Raw genomic sequence first — 14,700 nt, forward strand, 5'->3', positions numbered from 1 at the left:
TTTCTGACCTTTTCCTCTACCTGGGTTACTTTGACCATGGCACGTTTGAGAAGGTTTTGAAGTAGTCTATATGAGAAACATAGATCTACTGTTCTGATTTTTCACACTCTGTACCACATTGGCCTATTCTGTATTCTACAAAACACAATGAGAAGCAGCCAACTTATTTATTATTCCAGAGCAGAGCTTTGAACGTTGTTTGCCATTGGATTCAAATTCACATATTTTATGTCTTTCATGTGGAGGCCAGCTTTGAGTCAGAGCATGCATCATTCAAAGGATCTCAGGCCATCTGACTCACAAAACTGATTTTCCAAGACAAACCACACCGTCACAGACTATGTCTGTTTCCCATTGGGAGAAAGTGTGAGTGCACAAATCTTATACCTGATACTAACAGGATTGTCCATTTCGACATTTCAATTTTGGTAAAACGAGTATGTCGATTGTACGATGATGACACCTTGTGGAATCGTGGGCTACGACGCTAGTTAGTAAAGAACAATGAAACATCAACAGCATGTGCTAGTGATGAACAAATAGAGCAAGATGAATATTGCCAACTTTGACAATTGTAATTTTTATTTGCTGAAAAAAAGAGGAAGCAAAAGAGGAGAAAATCGACGTGATCATGGCTAGGGAAAAGAGGACAACTTGTCATGACAATTTTCCAAATGGAGTTTGAGGTAAGTAGTTTTAGGTTTTAGCACCATGACATATTGATCAATAAGCCATGTTGCATTTTTTTTTATTGTCTAGCCAGTGGATGTATTAGCAAAGATCATCATGCTAACTTTCTGACAATGTCAGAAAATTATCGCAGACTATCTTTGTTCACAAATGAGATAAGAAGTGTTAAATTAATGTAAAGGGTTGGAAGAAAATAAGAAAAGAGTGCATCAGCTTTTAAAGTGACAGCAGCCTATTAAACCTGCTCTCTGTGTTATTAATGCTCATCAAAGAACAAAAGACAAACAGAAAATCGCACTGCTCTTGACTGAATCACTTTTCTAGATTTGACAACGATTCATTTATATTCAATTTTAAAGTTATGTAGTGAAGCCTTTATTAACTAGAGAGGATTAAGGCCAAGCAATAATAAAAAAAATAAAACCATCTCGAGATTTAAGTAATTATAATGCGAGATTAAACTTGTTAAATTTAACGAGTTTTTTTCTCGAAACACGTCTTTATTCTCGATATGTAATGAGTTTATTCTCAAGATTGTATTTCGACTTTTTTCTCGAAATTTAACGAGTTTTTTTTTCTCGTAACACAACAACTTTTCTCGATATGTAATGAGTTTATTCTCAAGATTGTATTTCGACTTTTTTTTTCTCGAAATTTAACGAGTTTTTTTCTCAAACACAATGACTTTATTCTCGATATTTAATGAGTTTATTCTCAAGATTGTATTTCGACTTTTTTCTCTAGATTTTTTTCGTATTTTTTTTCTCGTAACACAACAACTTTATTCACAATATTTAATGAGTTTATTCTCATGATTGTATTTCAACTTTTTTTTCTCGAAATTTAGCAAGTTTTTTTTCTCGTAACACAACAACTTTATTCTCAAGATTGTATTTCGACTTTTTTCTCGAAATTTAACGAATTTTTTTCTCGAAACACAACAACTTTATTCACAATATTTAATGAGTTTATTCTCAAGATTGTATTTCGACTGTTTTCTCAAAATTTAACGAGTTTAATCTCGCATTATAGTGACTTTAATCTCGAGATGGTTTTATTTTTTTATTATTGCAATTTAATAGAGACATCAATATCATTACTGGTGTCAGTAATGAAACAAATATTTCAAAGATGCCATATTTATGTGTTTTCTGCATTATTTTAGAGATTCGATGCGAAAGTATTACACATACATTAAAAACTTTAACATTAGATGCATAAAAATATGTGATCAATTAGTTATTTTTGTAATCGATTGACAGATAGTGATTATATGTCTATGTACATCATTGCATTATATTTTATTTCATTATTTATTATTACCTATGAAATCAACTTAAGATCTATAAATACTTTCTTATTTGAGTAGAATAGTTAAGAACTCTTGCCCCTGTAGAGTTGCAAAGTAACCTCCTTTTACTCTTCTATAACAATGTTGCACTCTTAAGACAAACATATACAATAAATATATAAATGAATTCAAATTCAAAAACTGCAACAAAAGCTGTTTTACCCCAAAATCAAAAGAAACAGAAACGACATTCTGCATGAGTAAACGTTCAGTTGACACTGGTATTAGTCATGCAAAGTAATCCCTTGAAATGCAAAACACACCAAATTTCTCTGTTTAAAATGGTACATTAATTTCTTCAGATCTCAGGAGAGAAATTTTTGTCTTTGTTATTCACAATGCATTCCACTTATCATATTATATTGGGTTGCCGAAATTCAGCATATACTCCAGATAGTATAGTTTTATTTTGCATGAAGAAAATACATCCTATTCCTGGACCAAATTTTATTTATTTTTGCCTTGTGATATTTTCATAATAATTAAGTCTTTTGAGATTTTTCTCATTACGTAATGCAATTTTCAGGAAGAAAAATTGCTAAATTGTAATGAAAATAATAGTAGAAAATAAATAATAAAATAAAATAAATAATTTTAAAAAATTGTTGTGGCCTGTTTTTTTTTTTTTAAAACAGGCTTGTTTTATTATTTTTTTTAAATAGAGTAGTTAAGCCATTAGTCTTTTAGAAAATGAAATTCGCAGCAGATGCGGTCCAGGTTCAGATGTTTGGCTTTTGTTGAGGAGAATTGGTTCTCAGTCCCAGTTGTGCACAAATCTGGAACCCTCTCTAGACAGAATGGCTTCTTACACAGAATGAAAGGGACAGAGAGGAAGTGGGTTTGCTGGTAGCAAGAAATGGCAGATGAAGTGATGCTTCAGAGATCCCAATTAGCAACATTGTAGAGATGCTTGAACAAGCTCACATTCGACTTTATATTTTAGAAAAATATATTGAAGAATTTCTTCTTGGATTAGTATGTCACAATCCAAAAATGAGTCACAGGATATAAAATCTGTGCTGAATTTGTTATATACATCAGTCATGTAGGTGTGCAAGTAAAGCTATAGCGTCCATTAGCTCAAATGGGAAATATGAATAATTAATAATTCATAATAACTTGTTTTGATTAATTATACATATTTGGATCAGTTAATCAAACGAACTTGATGCAATTGGGTGTTGATGCAGAAACTATGAAATATTGTTATAATACTAATATGTTGGTCCCAACATATAATATACACGATCATTTAGATCATCAAAAGACATGGTATAGTTCAGGTTACATTAACGGGTGGTTCTTTCATAAAGTATGCATACAAAAGACTTTACAGAACAGTAATAACCGTACACACGATGCTCTGGAGATATGCATGTTCATTTATTGAACGGTTTGTCTATTACAAATTGATGCAGAAGAGTCTGTTCTACGGACTTTATGTGTTTTCCCTTAGCCTGATTCAAAGTGAGTTTAGAGCAAAGCTCTGCCTTCTTTTAGGTCGTAAATCACTCTTCTTTCTCAGTTAGTCGCTGTTTCTGTTCCTGGTCCACACATATTTTTTTGTGTCTGATTGGTCCTGCCATTACAGTTCGCATCCCTTGTGAAAAAGAAAATCATACTGTAAAGAAAGAATAATCTCAATATAATGTGTCGAACATGTTATATACAATTAAATGAATATATATATATATATATATATATATATATTTGATATATTTTTATTTGACCCAAAATTGTGGGGTTAAAACAACCCAGTTTTTAGTGTATGTATATATATATATATATATATATATATATATATATATATATATATATATATATATAAAACAACCCAGTTTTTAAGTGTATTATTTATATATATATATATGAAGAGTTCAGATGTTCAGATGCAAAAGCCTCTAAGTGCCATTTGAAATTTTCTTCTAAAATGATCATTTTTATCAAGCTTGTATATTTAAGTTCAGTAATTTCATTTAAATGGCAATGAAGATTACCTATTAATTGTCATTTAAGTGAAATTACTGAACTTAAATATACAAGCTTGATAAAAATGGTCATTTTAGAAGAAAATTTCAAATGGCACTTAGAGGCTTTTGCATCTGAACTCTTCATATATATATATATATATATATATATATATATATATATTAGTGCTGTAGCGGCGCGTCGATGACGTCGATGATTCGACGTCAAAATTGCGTCGACGTCATATTTTTGCGTCGACGCTTCTTTATTTATTTATTTTTTGCATGTTCCAGGCGGTACAGCTTGCCACACACACGTGGGAGACCGAAACATTGCAGAATAGAGGACGAAGACAACTCGAAGTGAATGTGCTATCCATTAAATGAATCACACACAGTAAACAAACCCTTAAGAAAAAAAATTGCAATTTAGACGCGCAAACTGGGTGCCGGTGTGGTGAGACGAACAAGCTCGGGCAGATTCGGCTTGAAGTCGTCCCCGGACGCGGCGCCGGGCGCGTTGTTACAAAAAAAAGGCATACACACAGCCAGCCACAGTCTTTCTGGTCTTGCGCACCCAACGGGTCATTTTTGCCGTGCGCACATTCGCGCTCGTGCGGACGTGTCGAGTATAAACCAGGCTTTAACTCCGTGTCAGCACGCGCTCTGATCAGTAGGTGAACTCCGACTCCGACTCCATTTCCCTCCTCAGCTGATATTAATATTTAAACATTCTCTATGATAAAAAATGTTTGTAAAAAATATTTTAATAACACGGTTTTGGCGGTTGTAGAGTTATGATGGTGTTCAAATACATAATATTAGACTAACGTTAGCCAGCTTATAGTATCTTGATTCAGTATGCTAGTATTTATTTGAGATATTGTTTTTTTATTAATTGAGCAGCAGAAAAAAAATATTCTTTATATTAGTCGTCCAATTAGTCATTCGATTAGTCGACTAATCGATAAAATAATCGCCCAACTAATCGTTTAGTTAATAATCGTTTACCCCAGCCCTAATATATATATAGTTTCAATTTAGATTAAGTCCAATTAGTTAAACTTAAGAGTGCTTTACTTATAGGAGGACTTAAATATATCACATTAAAATGAGTGTACTTTTTTAAAGCACAAAACATGCCTTTGCAAAGGTGCAACTCAACTAGTAGTCCCAATGTGTCCTTATTTGTTTATGTTCTCTTGCAGGACATGATGCACTTCTATGATGCATTTGAGAATACAACTAGCCTTTTGTTGTAAAACATTTGTGCCAGATCTCATATCTGCAGCAATAGGAATGGCAGGGAACCACTCTGACAATATTGTGTGTGTGTGTGTGTGTGTGTGTGTGTGTGTGTGTGTGTGTGTGTGTGTGTGTGTGTGTGTGTGTGTGTGTGTGTGTGTGTGTATGATGGAGAACATAACAGAGAGACTTCAATTTTCTACAGGTGTAGCCATGCATTGGTTGCATTAAAAACATGATTTCTCTCAGTTATGGTTCAAGGCTCGCCAATAAGGTCTCATCCCAGAAAAAAAAAAAAAGAAAAAATCCTTTTCTAGTGGCTCTAACCTTACAATAAAGCTCTCATCTGGCATTTTGTGAGTGATTGAGAGTCAGACGGTGCAGTGGGCCCATGGCACCATTTAATACCAAGGGTTTAATACTTTGGCCAGAAATCATTAAACTATTGTCAGAGCTGCTGAGAAGTTTAAAATCACATCATGTTATACACTAGTATTGTGTAGTATCTTTTATTTTAATGGTATTGAATGTGAATACACTTGTAGTGTTTTTCAAAGCTACAAAGTATACTTTAAAAAGAAACTGTACTTGAAGATAATGTAATATTAATTAAATAAAGGGCAACTTGAGTGCACTTAAAGTGCACTCTCATGGCTGTTTTTGACATACTTAAGTACACATTTTTTGTTGTGCACTTTGTAATAATGTCGAGTCATTTTTAAACATTACATAATCTGAAGCTTTAAAGACGTACAATTATTTTGATGTGTTGACACTAAATCACAAGTTGTAAGAGTCGCCGGCCCACCAGTGGGCCCATAGCCATTATATATTTTAAACAGTAATATCCTCTACTAAACCTTAACTAATCTTGACAAACTAAATCATTTGAAAGCTTATAATCTCTAGTTTTCATATTTGATTTAAAAATAAATCATAGAGTCGTCGTTATTTATCAATTTTCAACAAGAATATTGTCATACTCTTTGTCACGGACACGGAAGGATCAAAATATATGTAATTGAATGAATTAAATTACATAATCATTACACATAAAATTAAATATATGACATCTTGTACAAGATATATTAGAAGTGACATTAAAGTACATTTTAGTTTACCATGATTGCTTGTCTACTTTCAGCAGTACACTATCAATCTTTCAAATAGAATTAGTTAGTACTATATATCTTTAAAGTATGATATTTCCATAATAAGTACTCTTTTTGAAAATATGACCCCCTAAGACTGAAATTCTTGACAAAACAAAGTGTCAACGCAGCAGTCTGTATGTTAAGTCTAAACAGTCTATATACACTAGTATGTAATGTGAGTGTCTTAACATGTTCTAATAGAATTTCTCTGAACAATAGTTTGCCCTTATTTAGAGTGTTTCTTGCAGTTACATTGTTAAAAAATGGGAGAGACACTCCCTCGTCCAGATGCATATGTGGTTCCCTTCCTTTGTTAAGATCCCCTTGTGGTGTTAGCAAGCAAACTTGTCAGTATCTCCGTCTGGGCTTTTATTAGCGTTCTATCTCAGTCTATCATCACCTCTCACTTTTACTGGTGATGACATCTTACGAAGAAAGCTCCGCCCTGTCTCGACCAGCGCTGAACACACTCCTTGCAGTTCATACAGCCCATTAAACAGGCCTCACTGTAATTACTGCTGTCAGTCTCACATCATCATTAACAGATTAATTGTTGTTTCATTGCTGGATGCCTGTGTCAGACCTAAAGTTTGTTCCAGTTGTGCAATGACGGTAGCTACAGTATACAAACAATCTGTAGTTTTTCCTCTGTGTCACCAACACTGAGATATCCCAATTATTTGTCTGCAAAAGCCAGTAAAACATCCAGTGTCAAACTGAAGATCCCAATTCCGCATTTTTGTATCCCCACTCACTGGCAGTTGGATCGAGCCCAGTGCATTATGGGCGTTGAAGTTTCCTTTTATTTGGCAAAAGGAAAGGCCACAGCCTGTTGTCTGTTTTCTTTAGTCATTTACTGCAGCACCAATTGAAACAAAAATGCCTTTCTACTACTACATAGGCAGGCAAGTTTTATTAAAAGCCCATCTTGTCATGACTGAGTTGCTATAACATAATATACAATGTAGTATACATGAAATCTACTAAGAACTGTACTTCTAGATACATTTATAGTAATTTAGCAGACAATTCTTACCAAAGCAACACTCTAAAAAATGTTGCATAGGCGTTGACACAGAATGCCTCACTGACCGGTTCGAAGTGTCGGCTTGTTGCGCCATTCCCCTCCTATGGACGAGATACGTGCAGTGTTTTAGTCGAGACCACCTCACTCGAGTCCGATTCGAGACCGAGACCATAGAGGGTCGAGTCCAAGTCGAGACCGAGACCAAAGAGAGTCGAGAACGAGACCAAAGACAGTCGAGTCGAGACCGAGACAATAGAGGGTCGAGGCCGAGACCAAAGAGAGTCGAGTCCGAGTCGAGACCGAGACCAAAGAGAGTCGAGTCCAAGTCGAGACCGAGACCAAAGACAGTCGAGTCCGAGTCGAGACCGAGACCATAGAGGGTCGAGTCCGAGTCGAGACCAAAGAGAGTCGAGTCCGAGTCGAGACCGAGACCAAAGACAGTCGAGTCGGGGTCGAGTCCGAGTCGAGACCGAGACCAAAGAGAGTCGAGTCCAAGTCGAGACCGAGACCAAAGACAGTCGAGTCCGAGTCGAGACCGAGACCAAAGAGAGTCGAGTCCGAGTCGAGACCGAGACCAAAGAGAGTCGAGTCCGAGTCGAGACCGAGACCAAAGAGAGTCGAGTCCAAGTCGAGACCGAGACCAAAGAGAGTCGAGTCCGAGTCGAGACCGAGACCAAAGAGAGTCGAGTCCAAGTCGAGACCGAGACCAAAGAGAGTCGAGTCCGAGTCGAGACCAAGACCGAAGAGAGTCGAGTCCAAGTCGAGACCGAGACCATAGAGGGTCGAGTCCGAGTCGAGACCGAGACCATAGAGGGTCGAGTCCGAGCCCAGGCCGAGACCAAAGAGAGTCGAGTCCAAGTCGAGACCGAGACCAAAGACAGTCGAGTCCTAGTCGAGACCGAGACCAAAGACAGTCGAGTCCGAGTCGAGACCGAGACCAAAGACAGTCGAGTCCGAGTCGAGACCGAGACCATAGAGGGTCAAGTCCGAGTCGAGACCGAGACCAAAGAGAGTCGAGTCCGAGTCGAGACCAAGACCGAAGAGAGTCGAGTCCAAGTCGAGACCGAGACCATAGAGGGTCGAGTCCGAGTTGAGACCGAGACCAAAGAGAGTCGAGTTCGAGTTGAGACCGAGACCAAAGAGAGTCGAGTCCGAGTCGAGACCGAGACCATAGAGGGTCGAGTCCGAGTCAAGGCCGAGACCAAAGAGAGTCGAGTCCAAGTCGAGACCGAGACCAAAGACAGTCGAGTCCTAGTCGAGACCGAGACCATAGAGGGCCGAGTCCGAGTCAAGACCGAGACCAAAGACAGTCGAGTCCGAGTCGAGACCGAGACCATAGAGGGTCAAGTCCGAGTCGAGACCGAGACCAAAGAGAGTCGAGTCCGAGTCGAGACCGAGACCAAAGAGAGTCGAGTCCGAGTCGAGACCGAGACCAAAGAGGGTCGAGTCTGAGTCGAGACCGAGACCAAAGAGAGTCGAGTCCGAGTCGAGACCGAGATCAAAGAGGGTCGAGTCTGAGTCGAGACCGATACCAAAGAGAGTCGAGTCCGAGTCGAGACCGTGACCAAAGACAGTCGAGTCCTAGTCGAGACTGAGACCATAGAGGGTCAAGACCGAGTCGAGACCAAAGAGAGTCGAGTCCGAGTCGAGACCGAGACCAAAGACAGTCGAGTCTGAGTCGAGACCAAAGAGGGTCGAGTCTGAGTCGAGACCGAGACCAAAGAGAGTCGAGTCCGAGTCGAGACCGAGACCAAAGACAGTCGAGTCCGAGTCGAGACCGACTTCCATATTTATACCCGAGCCGTGAGGACAGAGTGTGTGATGCAAATCATGGGGGCTGTTTACACCTGGCCACTTCATGCGTTTTCTGTGATCGGATAGCTATCCGATCGTTAAAAGACCAGGTGCAAATGCCCCCCGAAACGCATTCGAGACGGATTTGAATCCGATCGCTCAAACCACTTCAGGAGGTGGTCTGGGCCGCATTCCAGATGAAACTGGACATGTGTAAATGCATCTGGTTCTTGAAACCACATGTGTAAATGTTACTCCCAAAAATGCTAAAAAAAATAAATGCGTGTGAGCGTGATATAGGCTATATGTCTATTTTAGTCAGATATGACGACGCTACTGCGACGCGCATCACCTCAGATGAGCAGCTGAACGCCCATCAAGCCAACGCGCCGCAATCTATCGCAAATCAAAGTAAAAAGTAAGTCGCAGACGCTTAACACTACCATCTTCATTAAAAGTAAAGAAACGAAATGATCTTACCAGTTCTGTTGCCGCTCTCTCTTATTGCTGTCTTTGCTGTTTTTGCAATTAGCCGATGATCAATAAAATTCGGCTCATATCTGTTGCTTTCGGTGACGTGCACTTTACTAAATTTACTAAATTATTCTGATTTCTTTTGATTATTTTAATTTCTTCTATTTAAAGCACTTTGAATTGCCATTGTGTATGAAATGTGCTATATAAATTAACTTGCCTTGCCTTGCCTTGCCTTGACCAGGTGTAAATGGAATCGTTTTTATAAATCAGATAGCTATCCGATCTGAGAAAACGCATGAAGTGGCCAGGTGTAAACAGCCCCATGCACACCAATTCCATTTCAATAGTATTCGAAGATGACTGGCTCCCCGCATGGGGGTTGCATACGCAACCAAGAAGTTATTTGTAATGGCCATTGTTTAAATGTAGTACACACAAATTTTGACATTTGCATTGTGTACTCAAAAGCACAAAGGTGGTAGCTCATGAATTTCCCTTTCCGGGGTTCAATCCGAGCGTACAGTAGATACCTTTTTTTACTAGCTCAAATATTTAACCACTAAGTCAGCCCCCACATTCTATATTAAATGCGGTATCTAATAGAGCAGAGTGTGCTTTCTTTCAACATCAGTGAGTATTATCTGAGGATGTTATTGCTGTGTTTTTTTTTAATCTTTTAGCACTAGAAGCATGTCAGAGCGTCTCATATGAGAGAATGCTATCAAACAGCCATCGCTCTTCTGGAATTGAACACCTCATCCTGCAGCCTGACATGTGTAAAACAAATTAAAACAAATGTGTGGCCTGGAGAAATGATGGCTTTTAAATCATTACTCTCTGCTCTTGGTATTGTGCCCTTGTCATTTACGGTATTGATTGCTGGTTAAGGTTTTTAGTGCTTTTAGATTTGGCATCAAAAACTAATAAAAAAGCATTGATTGACAGGATATTGATTTGGGAACCAAGTACTGGCAGGAACCCAGCTTTCCTGACATCTGTTTAGAGAAACTATTGACCCCTCACTAATAATAATAAGAATAATAAGAAGAAACTTTACAAATATTACATTAGATGTAGAAAACCCAATGTTTCCCTTTGGCCCAAAGAGAAGCACAGGGATAGAATAAACACATTTTTAGAGGAATAAAGCCTACAATTAGTTAAAGCTGGGAGTAGCCTGTCAGAACGCACAACACTGTAATCAGTCTGTCAAAAGTACACATTAAAATCTACAAAGTTATACTATCATTATGGGAACATTTTATTCTTTAAATTATGCAATGACTTTGTGGTAAAAATAGTCCACAATCAATTGTGCAGTGACATGGGTCAATGACATACAGTGTCGTAGATAAAGACAAACACATACAAATTGTTTAAAACAAAGTGTAAATTTTTCAAGCCTTATTTAGTCCAAATCAGATTTTGAGCATATCTGATAGAAATCAGATCAGATTTATATGGAAGCTTGTTTCTGTCACAGAATAAAACATTTAAAAAGATAATTGTGACATTTTATCTCACAATTAGGATTTTACATCTAGCAATTCTGACTTTTTTTCTCAAAATTGTGAGACATAAAGTCAGAATTGTGAGATATAAAGTTAGAATTGTGTGATATAATGTCAAAATTGCGAGATATATACTGTTATAAAGTCAGAATTGCAACATTTAAACTCACAATTGCATGTTATGAAGTCTGAATTGCGAAAAACAGCGAGTGTTGTTGAGTCTTTTTTTGACATTTTTCACAATTTTGACTTTATAACAGACACTCAATTGTTAGCTACATTCATATGTGGTTTGAAATTTCTGGAAAACCATTTCAGACTGACTGCTCTGATCAGATTCCTGGTGGTTTACAGTAAATGACTTTCCCACACTATGCAAAACGTAAACGTCAGACGTTGTTATAGTAAACATGCTGAAAGTTGCTGCAGAAACAAGGTTGTGTTGTTGCAAAGTGCCGGACGAGCAAAAAATGACGACAAAACGGTCAAAAATTGGCACCAAAAATTGGATTTGGACGGACAGTGTGAGCATAGCCTTAGAAATGTGCTCATTGTATTCATGTTGGTTTCGTATGGCTTTAAAAATACAAGAAATGCACATCTTCATCATTATTTTCAAAAATCAAATGATTTTTTGGTAAAAGGTAAAAAAGATGAGACTTAAAACATGCTCTTCACAGAAGAGTTATATTCAAGCCAGTGTATGTATGAATTGTATATATCTTTTTTTATGTTTAAAAAAAAATTTTTTTTTTAAATTGGAGCATCATGTCATCAGAGTGTTCATAGTCAATCAATTTCAATCAATCAATTTTTTATTTATATACTGTAGCGCTTTACAACAACCATGAGTTGATCAAAGCGCTAGACAGGGAAAAACAAAAAAACAGCAATGTACTAAAAACAAAAAAGTTTTTCCTTTGCGATTTTCGCGTAACTTTTTCAAACAGTTCCCCATTCACACGGATCCATGAAAATGACATAAAGCTCTGTATATTATTAATTCCAGGTCAGCAGTTGGCGATGTCACTTTGTAAAGAAACCCTAGGCGCCTAGACTGAACATATGCATGATGTCATCATTTTCACAGATTCATGTTCATTTGGTTTTTCATTTTCCAAAACTTGGAACTACTTTGAAACCTATTTTCAAAAGTTTGCGTTTTCAGGCTCCTAGCGCCGCTGTCATGTGAATGAATGAAAAAAAAAAATGCATACAAAGTTTTCTTTTCTTTTTTTCCTTCTTTTTTTTGTTGAAAATGGTATCTTGCAAACAGCCCCTCATGTCCAGCGCCTCTATATATGTGCAAAATGTATATTTCTGTCAGGACCACTATCATTAAATACGTTTCGAAATCGATATCGAAACTTTTGTTTTTGATTAATCTACAAATTTTCATTAAACTGAATCAATATCAAGCCCTGACTGTAGAACCAAGTTAATGTTGATTCATTTAGCAAACATGGCTGTCTGCTACTTAAGAAATAGCTTTAAGTATGAAAAACAAATCATGTGCCATTTCATTTTACACCTCATTTAACAGGCTAAGCATATAACCCATGATTGCCTTGTGGCAGAAGGCGGTTTCAGAAGAGAATGCCTCTCTAATGGCGCTGGAATTAGCGCAGCTAAGTGCTTCACACTCCAAAGGTCAGGGCAAGCAGTGATGGAATATTAGCTTGTGTTGCACAAATGAAATCAATTACCTATGCGGTCTTAAGGAGAGATTAGGTTTGAAAATGAGAGGAAAGTGGAAACGTGTTTAACTGGTAGTGTGTGGTCAGCGTATGTCACTTCATTCTGTCCAAGTGGACTGCATTTACATCTTCAACGTCAGTTGATTTTGACATTAACAGTGTCTTCATTTTAATGCATGAGTGTCTTCAAGATATTTTAGTATTACAAGCATTTCAGTATAAGAAATAGTTCTGCCATAGCATTATATGAACACAACAAATGTGTTATCACTGAACAACCTGATAGATTGCATCCTGATTTGAGCTAGATAAATGAGTTATATCCCACCCTATTGTAACGTTTCCGGGTAATAGAAAGCGCATGACAAGGGAATTCAGCGAAACCAGGTATTTAATGATAAACTCAAGGGTATCATCACGTTTACACAACCAATTATCGACAATGAACACTCACTGACACAAGAGGAATACTTACTTGGATAAGTACAGAGTATTCTAAGTGAAGATCATGGGAACACACTAGTAATGACTAAAGTGTTGCCAAAATAATCGGAAGGAATTACTATTCAAAATCGTACAAAAAAACCTCAAAATCTTACAATGACTTCAGTCAATATTAGGCTTTCACTCTAGAATACTGATCCAAATTATTAGTAGTTCCTTTAGAGGGATGTAGTTACACTTGATTCATTACTAATGGGTTGTTAATTATGAACCTGTAAACAGTAGTACATTAGAAGCTACACTGTAAAATCCAATTAGTACACCTTACTTGAAAAAAGCATGCAAACCGATTGCACTCAAAAAACTGAGTAAAGTGAAATAGGAATAATATGTAGTACTAACAAGTGCCTGCCTAGTAGTGTACACTTACAAGAGAGTTCCAGTAACTTAAAATAATTTCTATACTATACTTGATCTTTTACTTTCCAGTATCTGTGAACCGAGGAAGTGTACTCCCAGAGTGCATTGCGGCATGAATAAATTAATTGCTTTATTTTACTATTTTTGGCTTTATTACAATTTTATTTGCTATCGTTATTGGGGTTATACTGAAAAGAGACAGCAAATAAAATTGTAATGTCTAATTAATTAAATGATTTTTTTAAAATGTTACCACTGTTGTGGTTTGCATGCTGAATGTTGAAGTCTGTGTGTGACTCAACCAAAATTGCAAGATATTGTCACAAATATAGAGGGATTATATCAACCCAATTAAAGATTTATGCCATAAGCGGTAGCAATAAAATGTTAAAAGATCATTATTATACATGAAATATATTTATGTTGTATATAATTTATTAATTAATTTAAGTATGTGTGTTTGTATGTATGTATGTATGTACAGTATATATATATATATATATATATATATATATATATATATATATATATATAAATTACTTCATTTCCTTTGAAATCAAATAATTATGATTTCAAGTTGCATCACTGCAAACAATTGGAAGAGAACAATAATATAAATTAAGTTCCAAGTGCCCAACCAAAGGGAACATCAATCACAATAATGGTGAGAAAGGGAAATCAAGAAGTCAACTAAAGAATTTTGATGTTCTCCCAAAAATATTTAGGTGTATTGACAATAACACTCAAGATGACTGGAAAATGAGCGAATGCAAATTGAAAATTGTACTCAAACCAGTCAAGTAATGTTTACAAGGTTTTTCTGAGTAACGAAAGCACACATGCAAACAGTACAGATTACTAAGAAATTCTAGGTAAGTTCAACAAATTATTGCACTTTAAGTAAAGTTAACAAAAAATTCTTA

The 14,700-nt window shown here is 36.6% G+C and overlaps 1 protein-coding gene across 1 annotated transcript in view; it reads left to right on the top strand.

Moving 5' to 3' along the window:
- Positions 1-427: 427 nt before the first annotated feature.
- The window catches only part of fam20ca (FAM20C golgi associated secretory pathway kinase a), a 142,973-nt gene continuing 128,700 nt past the window's right edge, over positions 428-14,700 (top strand). The window contains exon 1 of the mRNA XM_039685628.2: positions 428-686. The gene's annotated coding sequence lies outside the window, so the exon portion shown is untranslated. The remainder of the gene's footprint in view (positions 687-14,700) is intronic.

This window comes from Pimephales promelas, chromosome 3 (assembly GCF_988280905.1).
Source record: "Pimephales promelas chromosome 3, fPimPro1.hap1.1, whole genome shotgun sequence".
NCBI classification, from domain to species: Eukaryota; Metazoa; Chordata; class Actinopteri; order Cypriniformes; family Leuciscidae; genus Pimephales; species Pimephales promelas.